Source organism: Bos indicus x Bos taurus, chromosome 6, assembly GCF_003369695.1.
Source record: "Bos indicus x Bos taurus breed Angus x Brahman F1 hybrid chromosome 6, Bos_hybrid_MaternalHap_v2.0, whole genome shotgun sequence".
NCBI classification, from domain to species: domain Eukaryota; kingdom Metazoa; phylum Chordata; class Mammalia; order Artiodactyla; family Bovidae; genus Bos; species Bos indicus x Bos taurus.
In genome coordinates this window covers 50,179,329-50,204,081 of record NC_040081.1, presented here as the reverse complement: position 1 = coordinate 50,204,081, position 24,753 = coordinate 50,179,329, and the positions used below count along the sequence as shown (strand labels likewise).

At 36.4% G+C, this 24,753-nt stretch overlaps 1 protein-coding gene across 8 annotated transcripts in view; it reads right to left on the bottom strand.

Moving 5' to 3' along the window:
* The window catches only part of PCDH7 (protocadherin 7), a 475,601-nt gene that overhangs the window by 400,195 nt on the left and 50,653 nt on the right, over positions 1–24,753 (bottom strand). The window lies entirely within an intron of this gene.

Below are 24,753 nucleotides of genomic sequence, written 5' to 3'. Positions count from 1 at the left end.
TTCACTGAATAATCAACTAACTCACATTTGAAAGTAAATGGAACAAAAAAGTAATGTCTAATTTAAAAATTGCTTATATTCAAGAGCATTTAAGATGCTTAAAAATTGTTCTGACTGCAGATTATCCATATTAGCTGTATAAATTTAAGCAGCTTTAAAATGCCTTTAATTTATTAAGTTAAATTTTATCTTTTCTAGAAATAGCATATATTTTCTTTCTCTAGCAAGTTTTAAAACTTAGCATAATTTAAGATATTCTGGCCAATAACACACGGAAGACAAGTTTACCATGGAATCTATGCTAAGTGAGTTTTCATGATTTAGGTTGTAAGTTTAAGATGAACATGTGCTAAGTCGCTTCAGTTGTGTCCAACTCTTTGCAACCCATGGACTGTAACTCACCAGGCTCCTCTGTCCATGGGATTTTCCAGGCAAGAATACTGGAGTGGGTTGCTATTTCCTTCTCCAGAAGTTCTTCCCCACCGAGGGACTGAACCTGCATCTCTTATGTCTCCTTTACCACTAGTGCCATCTAGGAAGCCCTAAGATGAACATAGATTATCTAATCAGAACACCAATCATACACGACACTTGTCATTTAAAAACTGCTTTATACAAAAATGAAAACTATATATTTAAAAGTTTCAGATACTGGTTTTTATTTTCAAACCAATGAGAATGATGTAGCCATAATGAACAACTAGACTACATTAGATCATCCTGTTAGGTACTACCTATCATGGTTGTGCTAAGTTGCTCAGTCGTGTCTGACTCTTTGCAATCCTATGGACTGTAGCCCACCAGGCTCCTCTGTTCATGTGATTCTTTAGGCAAAGATATGGACTTCCCAGGTTGCTCTGTCGCTAAGTTGTGTTCGTCTCTTTGTGACCCCATAGACTATAGCCTGCCAGGCTCCTCTGTCCATGGGATTCTCCAGGCAAAGATATGTATATATATATACACATACTGGAAAAGGCAATGGCACCCCACTCCAGTACTCTTGCCTGGAAAGTCCCATGGACCGAGAAGCCTGGTAGGCTGCAGTCTATGGGGTCGCTAAGAGTCGGACACGACTGAACGACTTCACTTTTACTTTTCACTTTCATGCATTGGAGAAGGAAATGGCAACCCACTTCAGTGTTCTTGCCTAGAGAATCCCAGGGATGGGGGAGCCTGGTGGGCTGCCGTCTATGGGGTCACACAGAGTTGGACACGACTGAAGCAATTTAGCATATACACATACATACATATATAATTATCTTTGTAAAGTTATTCACTTAACTGTTTCATCCTGTCAAGGCTACAGTGTAGTTTAGAAGAACAAACCTCATTTCCATGGTTTACTACTTTATTCTCAGTGTTGGGACATGGTTGTCTCTCAATAAAACTGCTCTAATGAATGAATAGCTAGCTAAACAAATCACAATACTGGTCACATCACTGTACCACTTTTGTCTAATTTTAATATTTTGAAATCATGTTTTTGACTTTCTATTATTTGTCATATGATAGGTTATGAAACAGACATTTTTGAGCTGTATTGACATTCTTCATTTTATTATCATTTTATTTTACCCACTTTTTCTATGTTTTTCAACTTGGCCTGTCCATTTAAAATTTCATTAATTTTCTCTTTTTAACCTTTTCCATATAACTGTCATTCTTTTCTTTCCTTAAAGGGAATATTCTATTTAAAATGTTCTGTAAGGTTTTCAATAAGTGAATAAGTAAAACAATAAAAACATAGGAAATCAGAGGCATCAAAGTGTTTCATCTTCTATTTTAAAGACTTGACATTCTTTTAAAAGCATACCCAAGAAACAGAATGCATTTACCACATTGCCATGAAACATAATGAAATCCTCTTATTAAAATATTACTGAGGAATAGAGCTCTCTCATGTCATAAATTAACTATGGAAGGGCAGGTTTCACGTTTGTGGTTTCAAGCTTTGATGCACTGAACAAATGCAGCTGTGCACTAATATTCACCTGTCACTAAAGCCAAGAAAGTGGATTCTTTCCTCACCATTAAAGATTCATGTTTAAAAACAAAAATGAGTACCTCAAATCACTTATTGAGCTCATGGAGAACTACTTAGGAATCACCATTCTGCAAACAGTCATTGATGAGGGTCAGGGTAGAAATGGATGTTACCAGGATTGGTTTGTTTTGATTTGAATCAGCTAATTAAAATGGCCCTGGAAGCAATTTTCACATCACTGCCCACTGAGGAGATAGGCTCCAGTAAATCAGACCAAACCAATCTTTCAGTCAGGTCCAATTCTGCTGAAGTTGTATAGACGCAGCTTTTGTCTTCCCCTTCCAGCCATTCTCTTCAATTTTTTTCTATCACCCAGGCAACAAGCCACACACACACACACACACACAAAGATGAAACCAAGCCATTCCTGGAGCACGTTTTACCAGGCCATCTCTATAACTCACTCAGTTTTCATTTCTTAATCAGACTGAAATAAGCTTGGAATTAATTATCAGAAACCATCACAAAATTGTAAAGCAATTATCCTCCAATTAAAATAAATAAATTAATTAAAAAAATATTAGTAAAAAGTTAAATGATAAAAGCTTTGTTCTTTTCCAGATTTCTCTGGCCTTATCCCTGACTAGTGCTTGGAAAAGAAAGCTGAATTATGCAGAGAACAGGAATAAGATTCAGATTTAAGTACAAGAATACAATGAACACTCATACAAAGGAATAAACACTTTCTTAATAATTCTGAAAAAATTCCAATCATAAACAAGAAAATGTATATATTTTGAAAGGAACATGTATCTATTTTGTATTTATTTTTATTAGGCATGCTTCAAAACTAAGTCACACACCTACGTAATTGGTGTAGATTAAGTACAAGTGTCTGTTGAATGTGTTTGCATATAATTGGCAATATGTAAAAGATTCTATGAATATTCATTATTTTTTTCTCTGACTGATGTTAAGATCTAGGTGAAAGTAAAAGGCATCATGTAAAAAGTAAAGTCTATTCCATGACACAGAAAATGCAATTGATGGTAGTTTCTGCAATCTAGGAACAGAAAGTGGATTTTCATATTTTACAGCAAATGCATAATATCAGAGCTAAGTCAAGGGACAGCCATCATCAAGACTGAAAGTTTATTATTTAAAAAAATAATGGAAAATCATTTGAAATAGAAAGTGAGACAGAAGGTTAACATGAGATTTGGTGAATGGAGGACTATGAAGATAATTCTGAATGAATTATATGATCATGTTTTACTCCATTTTGACATATAAATGAGGTACCAAAACTCAAATTATAATTATTCATTACTATATCATCTGCATAGATGTTTATTACAAGATTGCACTTAATTATTTAACTTTCCCTCACAAAGTCCTTGTGAAGTCGCAATTATAAGTTTGCTCGTTTTACATATGAGGGAATTAAAGATCAGAGAGCTTAATCTTCTTATATAAAAATCACATAGATAATGGGAGAATCAGGGCCCCAAACCAAGACTTTGGTTATTAATCAAAGATTGTTCTTCCTCAGCATTATGTTTCTGGATAATTGTTTTTTAAATTTGACTTTGAATCTTTTAAAAATATACATATAAGTTATAACTGAAAATGTCTCTATTTTTGCCATTGTTTCAGGAATAAGCAAAACTATGCAAGCTTTCTATACTATTATAAATGAATGTGTTTGAAATTCAGTTCTAGAAGCCTGTGTGTTAGAGTCAGGATTCTATCATAATTACTTAAATTTGTGAATACATAAGAAGCAACTTCAACATATCTGAAGGTTGTCTAAACTTACAAAAAAAAGAAAAACACAGAAAGAAAAGGAATAAATAAGACAAATTCCACCTAATCAAAGAAAGGGGTGTTTATAACCATTTACCTGTGTAATTGGAGAAGGAAATGGCACCCCACTCCAGTACTCTTGCCTGGAAATTCCCATGGATGGAGGAGCCTGGTAGGCTACAGTCCATGGGGTCGCAAAGAGTCGGACACGACTGAGCGACTTCACTTTCTTTTCACCCTGCATATATGGAGAAGGGAATGGCAATCCACTCCAGTATTCTTGCCTGGAGAATACCATGGATGGTGAAGCCTGGTGGGTTAGTTACAGTCCGTGGGGTCGCAAAGAGTCAGACATGACTGAGCGACTAACACACACACCTGTGTAATAGTGCACACACACACACACACAAAGGTCATTCATTAGCACTGTTTAATTTACATTCTTTGGAAAAGAGGGCTTTTAAATGGTAAGTCAACCTCTGAATTGGCCATGGAAGGAAAGGGATTGGATAATATCATACCACTTCCACATCATAGGTAATTTGCTCTCACTACAGAATACGAATGATGTGGGCCCTAACAAAAAAGTGCCGTGGGTTGGATAGCCAAGCAATCAATATTTATTGACTGGCTGGCTGTTAGAATCATGGAATCTCAGTGTTAGAAAGAATGCCAAAGGTTACAGAGTCGAATCATGTGAAAGACATCATGGGAGGCATGGGGGAAATACAAAGAAACAAAAGTCACAGTCTTGCCTCTGAGGAAATTTTTATGTGTACAAATATATACGTATAAACAGATGATTAATCTTGAGGAGGAAAAGACAAGAACCCAGGAGGTAAAACTATGAGAGCTCTGAAGAGTGAGAAGAGACTATGATGGGGGAGGAGGAAGAGGGCTCCTGGACTAACTGAACCTGAGTTGGGTCTTAAAAGCCAGATAAGCTTGACATCTATGGAAATGAGGGAAAACTACATTCCAAGAAGAAACCTGTGAGGAAGATGGGTGGTGAAGTCAGGAGGCAGTGAGTGGATTTCCCTGCCGAAATCAGAGATTTCTGTAATTCCATTCAACTTCACCGCAAGCTGTTTTCTCTACTTAGATCAAGTCTACATATAAAAGGATGCAATGTAATAATTAAAAGCAGCAACAACAAAGCTGTCCTGAATATCCTAAATTAGAAATACAGACAAATTAAAGTAACTGTCAAAAGTCAGAGAGAGCCAAAATCGACTGTTTTTGTTAAAACTAACATAATTAAGTTTTTGAGGATTCTTGCTCTAGAACTGCCTATTTCTAAAGGTTAAATTGTGTATATCTTAATTCACAATTTTATTTTTTATTGTTTTACTTCTAAATGACATTTTAAAGGAACACTCTTTCTAAACAAGTGAGGGACGGGGATCAATTCAAACAGACTGAAAGTGAAAGTAGCTAAGTCTTGTTCAACACTTTGGGACTCCAAGGACTGTACAGTCCATGGGATTCTCCAGGCCAGAATACTGGAATAGGTAGCCTTTCCCTTCTTAAGGGGATCTTCTCAACACAGGGATCAAATCCAGGTCTCCCACATTGCAGGCATATTCTTTACAGCTGAGCCACAAGAGAAGCCAAAGAATACTGGAGTGGGTAGCCTATCCATTCTCCAGCTGCTCTTCCTGACCCAGGAATTGAACCAGGGTCTCCTGCACTGCAGGCAGATTCTTTACCAACTGAGCTACCAGGGAAGCCCTCAAACAGACTGCTAGGCATCAAGGAAACAAAAACACAAGACTGAACCTCAGCTTCAGTCTACTGACAAAACATGCTCCACCAAAGAAGGGAATGGCAAGCCACTTCAGTATTCTTGCCTTGAGAACCCCATAAACAGTAAGAAAAGGCAAAAAGATAGGACACTGAAAGATGAACTCCATGGGTTGGTAGGTGCCCAATATACTACGGGAGATCAGTGGAGAAATAACTCCAGAAAGAATAAAGAGATGGGGCCAAACAAAAGCAACACCCAATTGTGGCTGTGACTGGTGAGGGAAGTAAAGTCTGATGCTGTAAAGAGCAATATTGCATAGGAATCGGGAATGTTAGGTCCATGAATCAAGGCAAATTGGAAGTGGTCAAACAGGAGATGGCAAGAGTGAACACGGACATTAATCAGTGAATTAAAATGGACTGAAATGAGTGAATTTAACTCAGATGATCATTAAATCTACTACTAAGGGCAGGAATCCCTTAGAAGAAATGGAGTAGCCATCATGGTCAACAAAAGAATCCAAAATGCAGTACTTGGATGTAATCTCAAAAATGACAGAATGATCTCTGTTTCCAAGGCAAACCATTTAATACCAAGATAATCCAAGTCTATGCCCTGACCAGTAATGCTGAAGTTGAGTGGTTATATGAAGACCTACAAGACCTTCTAGAACTAACACCCCAAAAGATGTCCTTTTCATTATAGGGGACTGGAACACAAAAGTAGGAAGTCAAGAAATACATGGAGTAACAGGCAAATTTGGCCTTGGAGTGCAGAATGAAGCAGGGCAAAGGCTAATAGAGTTTTGCCAATAGAATGCACTGGTCATAGCAAACACCCTCTTCCAACAACACAAGAAAATACTACATATTACATCACCAGATGGTCAACACTAAAATCAGATTGATTATATTCTTTGTAGCCAAAGATGGAGAAGCTCTATACAGTCAGCAAAAATAAGACTGGAGGCTGACTGTAGCTCAGATCATGAGCTCCTTATTGCCAAATTCATACTTAAATTGAAGAAAGTAGGGAAAACCACTAGACCATTCAGGTATGACCTAAATCAAATCCCTTACAATTATAGAGTGGAAGTGAGAAATAGATTTAAGGGAATAGATCTGATAGACAGAGTGCCTGAAGAACTATGGATGGAGGTTTATGACATTGTACAGGGACAGGGTTTATCATTCCCAAGAAATGTTTTCATTCCCAAGAAAAAGAAATGCAAAAAGGCAAAATGGTTGTCTGAGGAGGCCTTACAAATAGCTATGAAAAGAAGAGAAGAGAAACGCAAAAGAGAAAAGGAAAGATATACCAGTTTGAATGCAGAGTTCCAAAGAATAGTAAGGAGAGATGAGACAGCCTTCCTCAGTGATCAATGCAAAGAAACAGAGGAAAGGAATAGAATGGGAAAGACTAGAGATCTCTTCAAGAAAAATTAGAGATACTGAGGGAGTATTTCATACAGAGATGGGCAAAATAAAGGACAGAATATTATGGACCTAACAAAAGCAGAAGATATTAAGAAGAGGTAGCAAGAATACACAGAAGAACTGTACAAAAAAGATCTTCACGACCCAGTTAATCACGATGGTGTGATCACTGACCTAGAGTCAGACATCCTGGAATGTGAAGTCAAGTGAGCCTTAGAAAGCATCACTATGAACAAAGCTAGTGGAGGTGATGGAATTTCAGTTGAGCTATTTCAAATCCTAAGAGATGATGCTGTGAAAGTGCTGCATTCAATATGCCAGCAAATTTGGAAAACTCAGCAGTGACCACAGGACTGGAAAAGGTCAGTTTTCATTCCAATCCCAAAGAAAGGCAATGCCAAAGAATGTTCACAGTACTGCACAATTGCACTCATCTCACATGCTAGGAAAGTAATGCTCAAAATTCTCCAAGCAAGGCTTCAACAGTGCATAAACTGTGAACTTGCTGATGTTCAAGCTGTATTTAGAGATGGTAGAGGAACCAGAGACCAAATTGCCAACATCCGCTGGATCATTGAAGAAGCAAGAGAGTTCCAGAAAAACATCTACTTCTGCTTTATTGACCATGCCAAAGCCTTTGACTGTGTGGATCACAACAAACTGTAGAAAATTCTTCAAGAGATGGGAATACCAGACCACCTGACCTACCTCCTGAGAAATCTGTATGCAGGTCAGGAAGCAACAGTTAGAACTGGACATGGAACAACAGACTGGTTCCAAATAGGAAAAGGAGTACGTCAAGGCTGTATATTGTCACTCTGCTTATTTAACTTATATGCAGAGTACATCATGAGAAATGCTGGGCTGGATGAAGCACAGGCTAGAATCAAGATTGCAGGAGAAATATCAATAACCTCAGATAAGCAGATGACACCACCCTTATGGCAGAAAGTGAAGAAGAACTAAAGAGCCTCTTGATGAAAGTCAAAGAGGAGAGTGAAAAAGTTGGCTTAAAATTCAAGATTCAGAAAACTAAGACCATGGCATACAGTCCCATCACTTCATGGCAAATAGAAGGGTAAACAATGGGAATAGTGAGAGACTTTATTTTTTGAGGCTCCAAAATCACTGCAGATGGTGACTGCATCCATGAAATTAAAAGATGCTTTCTCCTTGGAATAAAAGTTATGACCAATCTAGACACTTTATTAAAAAGAAGAGACACTGTTTTGCCAACAAAAGTCCATCTAGTTAAAGCTCTGGTTTTCCTGTGGTCATGTATGGATGTGAGAGTTGGACTATAAAGAAAGCTGAGGACTGAAGAATTAATGCTTTTCAACTGTGGTATTGGAGAAGACTCTTGAGAGTCCCCTGGACTGCAAGGAGATCCAACCAGTCCATCCTGAAGGAAACGAGTCCTGAATATTCATTGGAAGGACTGAAGCTGAAGCTGATACTCAATACTTTGGCCACCTGATGCGAAGAACTGACTCATTGGAAAAGATCCTGACGCTGGGAAAGATTGAAGGCTGGAGGAAAAGGGGAACAGAGGATGAAATGGTTGGATGGCATCACCAACTCAATGAACATGAGTTTGAATAAACTCCAGGAGTTGGTGATGGACAGGGAGGCCTGGTGTGCTACAGGCCATGGGGTGCAAATACTCAGACACGACTGAGCAACTGAACTGAACTGACTGAACCTCAGGTTTACAGTGCCAATTACATGTGGTCAAAGTTGACCATTCATGCATCTCCATTCTTAAAACTCAGAATAAAATGTAAAATGATGTTAACTTAAGGTGTCATCATTATCCTCCTCAGACCATGGTATTGGCCACCTTTGGAAACAAAAACAGAACTGGCTAGTATTCATGTGCCAAAGCAATAAGTCTCTGGAGAAAGAGACTAGATGTAACGAGAAGGTGAAATGAATAGCAATCTTGGCTGTTCTTAAATGCCACTTAAATGCAATTATGTGCCCCAAATACTGAGTCTACTTTGCGATCCTTAAACACTCACAGAGGGGAGTAGAAAGCCATCAAACACTAGAAAGTGTTTCTAGATGATGGATAAAGTTACTAAGAGTCATATACACTACCAGGGAAGTGAAGGTAATGTCCAATGAGTTTTAACTGTCTTGAAAATGTTAATGTGCAATAGGACAATATTACAAAATCCAACCAACCAGTTTCTTGCTCATGAAAGATAATATTAAAAGTGTATGGTATGGGGAGGGAGGAGGGAGGAGGGTTCAGGATGGAGAGCACATGTATACCTGTGATGGATTCATTTTGATATTTGGCAAAACTAATACAATTATGTAAAGTTTAAAAATAAAATAAAATTTTTAAAAAAAGTAAAAAAAAAAAAGTGTAGAACTGGCACCATGTTTGTAGTTCAGTTGAGTTCAGTCACTCAGTTGTGTCTGACTCTTTGAGACCCGGTGGACTGTAGCATGCTAGACTTTCCTGTCCATCATCAACTCTCTGAGCTTTCTAAGTTGAATATACTTCTCTTTTAATGTGATTTGTGGTCGATCGGCTTTAAAAAATCTATGCTTTCTGATCATTAGAAATGTCTAGGAATGTTTTTTATAAATACTTTCAGAAATACTAAGTGGTGATGATTTAAGGACTGACATGAGTATATTAGCATAATGACTTTTAGGACATAAAAAGATATTATATCAGCAACTAATACAGAAATACAATTTCAGAGATAAGGAACTCACCTGAAACCACCCTCTACCAAGTTATTAATTTTACCAGTGATAACACTGAGGCCCAGGGGGATGACAAGACATTTAGTATAACACTGCAACTTTAGGATTAAAACTAAATGCTCTTGCTCCCAAATTAGTAGTTTATTTCCACTTAATTTATGAGAATTACATCTCAAAGAAATATAAAACTGGGAGATGAGATTATTTAAAAACCAAGCAGCTCTAATTTCAGGACAGTTCAGTTGTGAAATGCAGGGAAGACATACAAGTTAGATAGACTTATTTTTAATTTACAATGGACTTTGCACTCATAATGTCAGTGGGTTCATCAAAAACAACCAATGGCAATTATATGATAAATACGAAAATGAGATTCTTTGTAACAAAAATGTTTCTGTGTGGGCTAAGTTACAGAATCTCTTTTTATTTGGAAACACTTGAAAAATCTTAAGAAATTAATAAAAATTACTTTAAGTCAAGCTTCTTTATAGCTTCATTTCAAAATTTTGGGGGATGGTTCCAATCAATATTGCATAGAATTTTTTAATATGCTTTGTATGAAAAGGACCGCAAATCTTACACTTTAAAATAGGTCACAAGTCTTAAGGAACTTAATAAAAATGCAATATGGTGTTTTTAACATAGAAAAGATTATTTGCTTCTTTTTTGCTCCTTTGTCTTATACGTTCAGTGTGATATATTAGTTTAATTAAAGTCTACCAAATTATCATAAGGATTTTATGTGCTGCAAATAATTGGCTTTGTTCTCGTCTCACTTTTTCTTAATGGGAGCAGAACATTCTTTCTTTCTTCTTTTTTTTTTTTTAAATGATACTTAGTAAAAGATACCAGAAAATTACAGGGAAGAAAAGTTAAATGAGGTGCCTAATGAAGTGACCTTTGTCATCTTGGACATGAAATAAAATTAAGCCTGCACTAATGCAATGAACATAAGTCAATGTTTTCAAAGAGTTAAGAGGATAGGTAATATTATGGCTCAGGGCCAAATCGTACCAAGAATCCTTCCATACATAAAAATGACAATCTTATTAACATGAAAAGCTGATAGGCCCTAAAATGAAGTAAAATACATAAATAGATCATGTAATAAGATTTTTTTATGGAAGCTATAATGAATCAATCTTTTTCACGGGACAGATTTAGGTGATAATCCAGATAAAGCATATTATCAGATACCTATTTGATAAGAGACAATTTAAGCATGTAAGTGGACAGAGAATTAACAAATGTGGCATATTAAATCAAAGTTGTTTCAGAGAGTAACAATACTAACATAACCATTCTTGCCATAGTTGAGTGGGAACAAATTATAGTTAAAATATACAGTCATTGACAAGACTACTATCTCTAACAGTAGCAAAACAAAAAACAGAATAACCTATGAACAGGAAATCAATTAACTGACTACTGTATGAAATCTGAAAGATGGAAATTATGAGTGACTTTCTTATAGCATAATTCTTAAAGTGTGTTAAAGAATATGTGTAAGATATGAAAGATAATCAGCAGTGCTTCTTTTGTTAGAAGAAAAAATGTGATCACTATTCATCTACCATTGTCTTTAAAGAAACATAATCTATATATTATGGACTTCCTGAAAAATTTTGAGCTTTTAATTTGTCCTCTGAATTACTTTTTGTTTAAAATATGCTTCTATCCCTGGCTTCATAATATGATAAGTGTTTCCAATTGCTAATAATAACTAACACTCTATTGAGTGTTTATGAGATCTCAGGCTAATGCATGCAGTCCCTAGGAAGTAGATAATATTATTAACCCCACTTGACAAAGAAGGGACTCGAACAGAGAAATTAACTTGCTTAAAACACAGTTCTAAAAATGGCAGTGCTGGAATTTTAAACCCAAGAAGTCTCATCGTTGTGTCTCTGCTTTTAACTGACTACTCTCTACTGCCTCTCTAGTGAAACAATTGTTCTGAAAAGTAGGTTTTTATCAAATTTGCTATACCTTTTCAAATATACTCAACAACATTTTTTCAGGTAGAGTGTTATTGCATTTTTAATAGAACCAGAAAATGTTTAGCATATCATTTTAGGTTTATTAAAACTCTCTCATTCTCTTTCTCTCTCTCTCTCTCTCACACACACAGACATGCAAACAAACACACAATAATAATTACTTTATTACATTTCTGAAGAACACACAACAGGTGTACATAATGTTATACTCAGATGGTGTTAAGCCAGGAGATTTCTTTTTTCCCTTCTTCATAAAGCCAGACTATGTATTTTTAAAATCCCATGACCTCAGAATGTGCCTAAAAGAATGAAGCAAAGAAAATGATAGTCTACCCACCCTGTGATACATGTTTTTATTTTGATTTTTTTAATATAAATTTATTTATTTTAATTGCAGGCTAATTACTTTACAATATTGTATTGGTTTTGCCATACATTGACATGAATCTGCCACGGGTGTACATGTGTTCCCCATCCTGAACACCCCCCACCTCCCTCCCCTGTGATACGTGTTTTTAAAGTAATTCTCTAATTGGTTGTCTCAGAAGGAACATTGCTAGGAAGGAGTGCTTCTTCAGAGAGTGCACATGCATATTTTGAATAGATATACCTGATTTACTCCATTTGTTTTAAGCCAAAGAGTGAAAGGGAATCTTTGACAAAACTGTCATCTTTAAAACACAGTGATATTTCATTTTCCCCTTCTGCACTATTTAGATTGTCTGGAACTGAAATGCTTCCAGTGGCTCCTGTGTCCAATTTTTCAAAGCTGTCACTTTCTAGAAATCTGCTTAAGCAAAATACTTATGCTGTTAAAAAACAGAACAAACATACATTATAAAATACGTTCTATTCTTCTTTGCAGGTCAAAGTCTTCTTCAAGAATGCAAACTTGGGAGAAAATGTGAAAAGAAATTCAAAGATGACTATGATAGATTAGTGAAAGTCAATGAATCTGGTGTACCTCTGATTAGTTTCTAGAGATACACCTGGACTTAGCTCAGTAGAGTTTTTCCACACAATAATCATATAATCAAAATGTTATTTTCAATGCATACATGAAAGGTCATTAAACTGAAAAAGAACAAATACAGAGGAAAATGGGACACTGAAAGATGACCATGGTTACTCTTCCTCAGATCATGTCTATATCAAGCTATTATAATGTTCTTGTCAACCTTCCACGTCCCAGAAGTTAACAAAAAATTGTCAAGCATTATACTTGTTAGACCTCTGGCCTCTCTGAATTGTGTGCATCATAACTCACATCCTCTAGTACCTGACTATGTGACAGCACAGTGTAACAATATGCAAAATAATGATGATAAGAATGGTGTGAAAGGCAATCAAACTTTTGTTATCAGCACGGGACTTCCAAAATGTGAGATGAAACATATTTTGAAAAGGTTCAGTCATCCTCACTTGAATATTACTCAATATTCTTAGCACAGAGTATACTTCCTTTATTCACACATACATACATACTTTAAATTGTCTATATATAGATATGCAGAGTATATGTTTATCACATGTGGACCTTTGTCTCCTGGATGCATGATCACACACTTCTGGCTTAATTAATCTTTCCAAGTTTATGCAGTAAAATTACATAAGACTTACAATTCTTTCCATTGCTTTAAAAAGCTAGTCCTCAGCAAAAGCCAGGACTGCTTATGGTGTACAATCTGAAACCCAATTCTCTCTCGGCACTTTAACACTAGATCTGTCACCCTTTAACACCACAAAATCAATACCCTGGAATGTCATGGTTCTCTGATGGCCCACAAAGTCAAGGCGTGATCAATTTCAACTTCCTTACTAGACAGAAATAGACTTAGACAAATAAAAAAGATTTCATTCAAGTTAAATTCAATAAAACAAAGGAATAAAGGTAGAGAGAGTGCTGTTAGAATTCAGTCGAATAAATTTTCACTTAAATTTAGATCCATTTTAAATCCAACGAAATTGCATACTCAGCCAAAAGATATGTATCGGAAATTAAAAGAAGCTTAGAATTTACTGCATTCCCTAGATTAAGAAATGCTATCAATTAAATGTGTGTGTATATACACGTGTTTCTTTCACTGCATTAGTTAATAAACAGGAGGGAAAGGATGGGGTCTGAGTTTACCTAGAAAACAGGGTAATTTTTGGCTTCAGTGGCTCAGTAAGAATAAGAATCTTGTCTTTCTTGTTATAAACTGTATACCCCATATTGAGAACAGTCCAAGACACAGAGTAAACCCTTAGTAAATATTTGATTAGAATATGAAAATCTATGCATACATTAAATATAATCTGATACATAAACTTAACTGAGGGCAAAACCTCTTTCTTATTCACTGCCATATCCCTGGCCTCCGTAGTGCTTAGGGTGTAACAGGCACTAAATAAAGATCTGCTGATTTGAAAGTCTAGAGAACACCTCCTGTTTTACTGGTCAATTTCTAGCACTTTAACTGAAATTTTAGAGTCGTCATTTCAGGATCATTTTCATTTTTCTGTAACAAACACTTTATATGTCAGCAGTTTTATTTTTCTCCTAAATTTGAACATATAAAACACAAAGATATTATTTTAAAATGCTTAGAAAAAGCCAGGCCTGAGAGTCAGGGACATGGAGTGCATTTTAGGTTCACTCACTTGCCAGGCAACTTTGTCTTCCCAGGCTTCTGTCTCATCTATAAAATGTAAAAGAGGGACAGAGGGAGAACAGGATGATTCTCAGGTGACCTCCTGGGAATATGTAGGAATGTAAACTCGTGGGTATTTGTAGAGCTATGGATTTAAAAAAAAAAAAATCAATGAAAGGGGCTCTACAGGTCAGAGCAAAACAGGACAGTGATCCTATTAAGAAAGTTAAAAGAAACTGGAGTCATTCAGTTGTTCAAAGAAAATGCTGAAAATGCCCAAGTGAAGTAGACCAATACGAGAGGACTCACAGGCATGTGGCACCCAGAGCTGAGTTACTGCTTTCTGGTCCCTTAAAGCATAGGGTGTAGTTTGGCTCAATCTCTTGTCTTCCTGCATCATCAAAACTAGAAAGAAAAATATTCACTCCCATCTAGCTTTCTTCTAGGGGAAGCCATGTGACAAAATGTTGGCCAACAAAATACAGAACAGACAGCAAAAGAGACACTGATGTATAGATCAGTCTTATGGACTCTGTGGGAGAGGGGGAGGGTGGGAAGATTTGGGAGAATGGCATTGAAACACGTATAATATCATGTATGAAACGAGTCACCAGTCCAGGTTCAATGCACGATACTGGATGCTTGGGGCTGGTGCACTGGGACAACCCAGAGGGATGGTATGGGGAGGAAGGAGGGAGGAGGGTTCAGGATGGGGAACACATGTATACCTGTGGCGGATTCATTTCAATATTTGGCAAAACTAATACAATATTGTAAAGTTTAAAAATAAAATTAAAACTGAGCTGAAACAAAAAAAAATAAAATACGGAACAAAGTCCTTGGGGAGGGACTCATTCTTAGGAGAGAAAGGAAATGGAATCAAGGGAAGTTGTTCCTTTTCCTTTTTGTCCCTCTTTCTTCTCCTAATCTGAAACAGGGACAGAGTGCCAGGAAAAGCAGCCATCAACTTGGGAATATGAAAAGGAAAATAAAACCTAAGAGATGATGGTGCAAGAGAATAGCCGTACCATGATTCCTCAGTAAAACTTGCTGACCCACAGCTTCCTGAAACTTATTATAGGGGAAAATAAGCCCTTCACTTAACCATGATTAATTTATTACTTGCAGCTAAATGCATTCTTAAGTGATGTATCTCCTAAGGGGAAAATCATAGAGAAGGATTATCCAAAAAAAAAAGAGGGGGATGGATAAGAAAAAAAAGAAAAAGAAGCTATGACTATAAGGGCTCCCATGATTACACACCAAATACAGGTTATGAGTCTGCAACTCCATCTGATCAACTGCCATGTTTCATATATATGTTTCATATATATATATATGTTTCATATATATATGCCATGTTTTTATATCACTGATACCCTGTAAAAAGGAGGCAACTTTTATGTTTAAAAGGCTCTAGAGCAGGAATCAGAAGATGGGCTTGAACTCTGACTCTGTCACATAATAACTCAGTTTTAGCAAAAGTGTTTTAGAATAAAAATGGAAATCACAACATTTCATTGATGAAGTGATTGTTAGGATTAATATGATGCATGCAAAGACACTTTAAATGCACAGTGTTTTACTAGTAACTATTTTCATGGGATGATGCAAGTGAAACGCTTAGACACAGGTTCTGGCATAGACTAAGTGCTTATTTATTATGATCATTGTTATTATTTAATATAATCTACTCATATCTTCTCTAGAATATCTTGCTCATGACCTTGTTCCTGAGGCATGGCTGACTGAAAAAGTCAGATCTTAAGCGAGGCACAGCCAGAGTTTCTCTAGCAGGCATTTGAAATTGGTACCGAGAAAAGTTACTGGTCTTGCTGCAGGTGGGCATGTGGCAGGCAAATTAAAGAACTATGGAACTGTCAGCCATGGTTTATCATCTAGAGTAGAAAAAGATAAAAGGATCATCTCCAACATAAGAAGAAACATGTGGATGCACAGAAAAGACAGATGGAGAAAGAGAGAAAAGGAGAGAGGGAAGAAAGAAAACAGGGAGGGAGGAAGAGAGGGGAAGCGAGGAAGAGGGTGAGAGAGAGCATGAGCACAGATGCTGGTGGTATTGAACTTAGAATACATTTATGAAGATTGAGATCCACATACTTCTATTTTACATAATATATTTTAAGCTGGTTTCTCTTACTGACAATCAAAGAAAGTGAAAGTTCCAGTTGCTCAGTTCTGTTCAGGGACTGTAGCCCACCAGGCACTTCTGTCCATGGAATTCTCCAGGCAAGAATACTGGAGTGGGTAGCCATCTTTCTCCGGGGGATCGTCTAGACCCAGGGATTGAACCCAGGTCTCCTGCATTGCAGACAGACTCTTTACTATCTGAGCCACAAGGGAAGCCCCAGCAACCAAAGAATGCTAACTAAATAAATATATTTGTTTTAGTTTTAGCATTGAAACATATTATCAAGTTAGTTGTAGAAAATCTGAATCTATAAAAGCTGTATAAGAAAAGGTCACACATAATCCCCTTCTGTTTCTATGATTTGTTAGCTCTATGATTCTATGATAAAATTTCATGAAGAATTTTATAAAATGAAATTTTATACAATTCAAAACAGAAAATAGTTTCTATTTATTTATGATTCCTGATAGTTGCAATCATTAAAGAAAATAGGAAACTAGTTAAAGTCTTAAGGCTATATAATATTTTCTTGAAATTTTTAATCTGGTGTCTTCTTGCAAAATAATGTCAAATGAAAAATCACATTTATGTATACAAGAAGCTTTCCACTTCCCTCTCCTGTGAACAGCAAACAGCCAGAATAAGAAAATGCAGATTTTCGGTGCCAGGAAAACAGAACTGACAACTTCTAAACCCTCCCCGACAATTTAGAGAATGCTGGGATCCTCTGAGTATATCAGGGATCCAGACCCTAGAATGGGTTTTCTGAAGGTGTGTACAACCAAATTGCTAAATGCTTTTGGATGGAGTCCCAGAATGCAAGAGCTCATGTGTACAGTTTGTTTTGTTTTGTTGACAATAAAGAAAAACTCTTGGGTTTCACTATAATCCTGGTTTAACAATAGTCGTTTTTCAGATGTAGGGCTGTTCAAATATGGTCAGCTCCATGTAGTTAGGACAACATTTTGAATTTGTTCAAAGTAAGAAGAGATTAGGTATGAGAAATACAGCAAAATATTTCCATCTGGTAGTAATAAATAGATCAAATGTGTCCTGTTTAAGACATTCAGGTACCTGGTTTTGTCAGTGAAATCTTAGCCTTCAATGGAGAGAAGTTTAATGACATACCTTTCCAGAACAGAGAAGACCCATATTTAGAGTGCTGATACTTTAAATTGTCACAGCTCAGATCTAAGCCACCTGCTCACTAGTGGGATTCAGTGGCAAAAATAATAGTGATATAGAGTAAGCCTATATAAGCTTTTAGCATACATAGTTTCTTTAATAATAAACATTGAAGTGTATGCTGATTTTTTAAAGACACATTAAAGACAATTTATATTTCCCCCTTACAATGTTGTTCATTGTATAATTTCAACAATAAACAATGAGATTTTTTGATAATTATTAAATGAAGTTTTCATTCAGTTTTCCAGTTTTTCAGTGAGGAAACTGCATTTCATTCCTACTTTTTTAAATAGGAATTTTGACAGGCTTCTAATTAATAATCATCTGGAGCACAGTTTATAACTTTAATTATAACTTCTACACTATAAGAGAAGTTAGCGTGACGTAGACACTCAATTAGTATTTACAGGGTGAATGAATCTATAAAAAAAGAAGAATATATGCTATAACTAAGCACTCTATTCCCACCTGAGTTTCATATTTCTCTTTCCATTTGCTTTACCTGAAACAGTTTCCATAACAAACGCATTGGGTAACAGGGCTAAGACACTCAACACTGTTTTGTTTTTTTTTTTGTTAAGAAGCAGGAAGTCATAAACCAATTTCAAACCACAGTCCCATAAGGAAGGAAATCTGCCAAAAGACATGAAAGCTATAATGATTTATTTCTTGAAAGGAAAGAAAACCTGATGGGCTATTTCAAGCAAGGGCAACTGGAACTTGATGCATTAGCAGTTATCTGTGGGATCTACTTTTAGAACAGATATTCCTTGTTTGAAAACAGAGCATAAAATGATGTTAATCTGTACGTGGAGGAAGCTGTTCATGGCTCTTTAATCAGAGCATGGTGTACTCGAATTATCTGTCCTTCCATTTTCAACTCAGAATACCCACAAAGTCTGCACCAGCAGCTATTAGGAGTACTCCACTCTCAATAAATTCACTGGAGTTTTGCAAGTACAAAGCCTTCAGGAATGAACACTTCAGAGTAAATTTTAGCTGCATAATCAAGAATATGGCCAAAATTGCCAATCAATGGTGCAAAGCACAAATAATCAAACTTTAGATATAGAAAAGCCCTTTATGGACTAAATATATCCACTATGCAATCTATCCCTGACTTTGCAGGGAGGCTCACCTGAATACTAACAATCAAAGCTATCCAAATAAATTCCTGCTGAAAAGCGACCTCTCAGCTAAAGAGAATTATGTAAGATAAAAATGAAGAGGGAAAAAATGCCATTATATATTTAAATAATCTCATTTTGCTGTTATTTAAACTTGAAAGCAAATAAAACTCACACTATGGGAGATCTTCACATACTAAGACATTCAAAACGGGATGAGCAACATGTAAAAGGACCCTAATAAGCTTAACAGAGTGTACCTTAAAACAGAAACATCTCAAAGTTAAGAATTATGTAACAGTAAGAAGTGCAACTAAAGGGAAAACATAGCCAGGGAAAAACTTCATTTTGAGCCACGACCTGAGAAGGCAACTCTTAAAGCCAAATTGAGGCTTATCAGACAAATATATGCATGCCAGGCAAGCAGTGAAAAAAACCCAGGAAAGAATATCAACACAGATGGGAACGAGATAGCTGACTTGCAGGAAACCATGCGGAGTGACAGCTCGGCAGTATCTCCACACCTGAGCTGGCAGCAGGGCCTGTGGGGGCTGTGCCTCAGCCAAGTCCGCGGGGGCCTTAGGCAGATGTGGCTTGGCACTGGGAGCAGTATGCACAAAGTCCTGACCCTACAAGCCTGCAACTCCGCGAATGGGGTCTCAAAAAATATGTAAAAATCAAAACTCACTAGGGGACTCATCAATACTTAACTAGATGCAAATTATACTTCTATTCAGGGGAAACATTAGAAGGGAAAAGTCTGCCAATAATTGCTATGAAAACATTTATCTGACCCTGATCCATGTTGCTCACCAGATTCAATTATTTTAAATAATGTATGAACATGGAAACAAAATCATTGCTAATCAATATTAGATTGATTTTGTTGTAAAAAATTTACATTTTTGAAAGTTACCTGAAACTATCATTATCTCCTAAATCTGACTTAAGAATCTGATTTAAATAAACTTAAGAAATTTATTTTAAAATAATGTATTATTTCTATTTGTTTTTACAGCAAATACCATCACCTGTTTGCCTGTAGTTGTATTGCTAAACACAAGTCCTTCTAGGAGAGGTTTCTAGTTAATTTTAAAAACACAGGAGGAAAAAAAAAAACACAGGGGAAAGAGCAGAATAAGAGAAATTGGAAATCAAGTCAGAAGTAAGGTGGAAAATGTATGATATACCCATCAGCATCTGGTTAAATAAATTTACTGACATCATAAACAGCAAAATTGTTTGCACAAAGAACTTTTCTCTTACGTGAAAACTTCCTACTCTAAAACTTTCACTCCATTGTGATATTTATTGAGTGCAATTTCCTGCTTTAGGATGACTGAATTGCAGGGAGTTAATCTCGATTCAGGCTGAGGTCTTCCTGTTCACATCTTTGCAAGTGGAGCTTCCTGGGGAAGCTGAAAAGGAACCAAATGTTTCACAGCTGAAGCTCTTCACCTGACTTTCTCTTTATGACATAATTTATTTATTTTTTACAGTTCTGAGATTTCTGGTATTAAGCTAATGAAAGATGAAGATGTAAACATACTACTTAGAATATCTTGTATCTAGTAAAAATATATTCAACTGTGGAATTAATAAATTCAGAGACTGAATAAGTTAAAATTCCTAGACCTTTAAAACTTCCATTAGAGTTATTGCAATGGCAGCCACATATTTATATCTACTAAGAATCTTTTATCCAAAATTAGCACAAAAACTATTTAAAAAAATTATTCTCAGTATCATATTGTTAAGGTACAATGATGATTAAAAGCTTGTTAAACAATCTTCTCCAATGAAGTGGATATCATTTTCAACTGATAAAATTATAGCAACGTAGGATGGAAGGTAAGTTACCTAGATTATAATTTTGCCAGCTACTTTAATGGTTTTAGTGTACCAGGGCTTGAATTTTCCCTTCTGCTGTTATATATTTCAATGCAATAAGAAATAAGGATTAATGGGCAATACAAAGGTTTTTCTGAGAACTTTAATTCTCTCAAGGTTCCAGTTCAAAGTTGAAAGATAAATACCAAATTCTACCTTACCAGTAAGATTTGACATAAATTCTAAAACCGTTTTTTACTCAGTACCTCTTGGAGACTAAGGGTTTCCTGATTGTTAGCTGAGCTACTAATATTCATGTGTGTGTGTTTGTGTGTGCGTGTGTGTGTGTGTGTGTGCGTGTGTGTGTGTGTGTGTGCAGTTGTGTCCAACTCTTTGCAGCCCCATGGACTACATAGCCTGCCAGGCTCCTCTGTCCATGGAATTTTCCAGGCAAGAATACTGGAGTGGGTTCCCATTTCCTACTCCAGGGGATCTTCCTTACCCAGGGATCAAAACTGTGTCTCTTGTGCCTACTGCATTGGTGGGTTGATTCCTTACCATTAGCACCACCTGGGAAGTTCTGAAGATTCATAGCCCCAAAGAAAGGAAGATTTTCACGAGTCCAAGATTTTTTTACTAACAAACTTTAACAGTTCTTACTGTGATCTCTTTCTCTTTTAAAAATGTACCTTAGACTTCTGCTAGCAAAAGGTCTCCAATTGGCTGGAATATCCAACAGATACTACCCTGTTCTGTGAAGTTAACTGTTCAGTATTTTCTCGGAGGCAAGATTACCACTTGAAAAATCATCAGCAATCACTTCCTGTCTTTTTCCCTAGGGGTTCCTACTAACTAAAGGTTAATCATCCATGTTCTTATTTAGCTCTTGAGTTCTGATTAGATCATAGTTTATAAAGTGGATGACTGCAGACTGCTAATTCTTACCTGACAACACAATGAACAAATACAACATATTCAGGAAATATGTCTTATTTTTCATTTTAACAAATCCATACCTGACTATTGCATCATTAAATGTAAAATCATGCTAAGTTTGGCTGCTCAGGAAAGAGATACTGATAAGATTTCAGTAGCCACATGTTATTCCCAATACTGTGGGGATTTGTACTGGCTAAGTTATTTACAACCAATTATGTTTTGGCTTCCTAGTAGCTCAGTTGGTAAAGAACCTGCCTGCAATGCAGAAGACCCCCGTTCAGTTCCTAGGTTGGGAAAATCTGCTGGAGAAGGGACAGGCTACTCTCTCCAGTATTCTTGGGCTTCTCTGGTGGCTCAGATGGTAAAGAATCCACCCGCAACTCAGGAGACCTGGGTTCGATCCCTGGGTTGGGAAGATCCCCTGGAGAAGGGAAAGGCTACCCACGCCAGTATTCTGGCCTAAAGAATTCCATGGACTGTACAGTCCATGGGGTCACAAACAGTCAGACCGGACTGAGTGACTTTCACTGTCACTAATATAAAACTTGATACGACATTATGAAAATGTATCAGATGCAGGCTAATGTCAATAACAATGTATTATAGGTCAAACTTACCCAACAAACACTGAAAAATAATTTAATGAAATATTTGAAATTATTAAATATTTTTATACATATTTCTTTTCCCTTGGTGCACCTTCTCTTCTTAATATATATTTATGCATTTGTTTAAACCTGAAATAAAATAGGATTGAATAGTTTCAAACTACTGCAATTTGAAGAGAATGTAATGAAAATGGCAATAATATAATAAAAATGAATCAGATATAATATTCTAGAAAATCATTTTTTGGTAATTTTTACCACAAATATTAATAAAATACAAAAGAGAGGTTTTTTTCCCCCTAAATGAGCCATTGTTTTACTATTTTATATATAATTGGTCCTCTGCATTTGAGATTTTATATAATAAATATTTCAACAAATAACATTATAATATAATATCTGTAAAAACAGCCATGTCTCAGTTAAGTAAACTTAAAAACATGTATTTTCCCTTGATACAATGAAGCAGTTATTATAAAACTTATATTTCAAATCACGTAATGTTATCACTTAGCACATCACAGTCTTGTCAGGTCAAATCAGTTTGCAAGTGAAATATTACAAAAGAATAAAATAGCACCAAAATTTGAATTTTAGTTGCCCTTTTAAAAAGTGTATATAAAATTCTCTAATATTTCTGATTGTTGCAAAACTTACAATACACATAGCATTTAATAATTAAGGAGGGGCTTTTCAGATTCATTTCTTTTTTTTCCTGCATGTAAAGGAAAAGATCCCACTGGTATGGAGTCCCCTGTCACTCTTTTCTGTGACGTCTTTTCTAAGCCCACTAGTGTCTCTAAACAGGCGTCACAGGGTTCCCTTCCGGCCTCAAGGGAGTTTGGCTCCTCCCAGCTCCCTCCCAATTATAAATATGTAGGCTAGATAATTGACCCACCCTTTTGACTGCTGCATTGTCTAAATGGAGCTGACTGCCTCCTACTAAACCACTAACAACAGGTAGGAGAGGAAGTACTAATTAATCAGCTTGAATATCTGAAGTCATTATTGACTCAAATCTTTTGATACCTTCTTTAACTCTCCCAACTTTTAAACTCCCACCCTCTATGGTGGGAGTACCTGCACACCTCACATTCTGCTTAAACAGCAAAGCATTTAAAAAATAAATAGAATTTGCCAAATATATATATATATATGTGCACATATGCATATTTAAGTTCCTTTTTTTCGCATCCTAGTTTTACCAATCAGATCCTAAAATTTAAATACTTGTAAAGTCTAGAAAATACAATAGTGAAAATAAAGAAAACCTTATCCCCTTGGTCCACAGAGCATCTGTTCATGCCAATGTTTCCATCAGTGTATAAGAGAAGCTCATGAAAGTGCACAATCAGAAAAAGCTGAACCTTAGACAAGAAATTCTAAAGTTACTTAAAGTTGCTGCTGCTGCTGCTAAGTCGCTTCAGTCGTGTCCGACTCTGTGCGACCCCATAGACGGCAGCCCACCAGGCTCCCCCAGCCTTGGGATTCTCCAGGCAGGAACATTGGAGTGGGTTGCCATTTCCTTCTCCAATGCATGAAAGTGAAAAGTGAAAGTGAAGTCACTCAGTCGTGTCTGACTCTTCGCGACCCCATGGACTGCAGCCCACCAGGCTCCTCTATAAATGGGATTTTCCAGGCAAGAGTACTGGAATGGGGTGCCATTGCCTTCTATGTTACCTAAAGTTTCCAAGTCCTAAAGATACATTCCAGAATGTAAAAACATAGAAAAAAATTAGTGTGTTAAAAATGATAAAGAAAAATCTCTGTGAGGATAATTTATAGCTTCTATTCCAGGCTACAAGGTTATGATCATTAGATATAAAGCCACCAGATACCATGGAAAAGAGGCCTTTCTTGCTCTTAAATTTAAGGTTGCAAAATGGGATTTGTATATCAAAGGAGGAGGGTTTTCAAGTTGGCTATCTAATATCATGGCTTTATCATTCCAGGTAGGTTTCAGGAACAATGTGCAGGAAATGAGACACCTGAATACATAATTGTCACTTAACTTTCCATCTTACTTAGACTCAGGTACCTGAATCCATTCTAAGTGTCTGCAGACCTACTCCCCTTTCCCTTAACTGGCCTCTTAGTTACAAAGAAATTCCCCAAGCAGATCATGTATGTAAGTATACAGATAAGAGACCAAATAGTTAATCAGGTCAACTGTGTGCATTTTAGTAGAATTAGGGCTGCAATCTTCATCTCACAAAACAACAAAGATTTGGTGAAATTTAAGGCCAATATTTTAACACATTTCATTGGCATACTTGATTTCTTTCGATGTCATATAAAAAATTTTAAAGTAATATTTACTTTGATGTCTTTAAAAAAATCTGCAGTTATAAATTGTTTGGGCATTGTTGCATAGATAAACATGTTCAGTTCAGTTCAGTTCAGTCGCTCAGTCGTGTCTGACTCTTTGCGACCCCATGAATCATAGCACGCCAGGCCTCCCTGTCCATCACCAACTCCCGGAGTTCACTCAGACTCACATTCATCAAGTCAGTGATGCTATCCAGCCATCTCATCCTCTGTCGTCCCCTTCTTCTCCTGCCCCCAATCCCTCCCAGCATCAG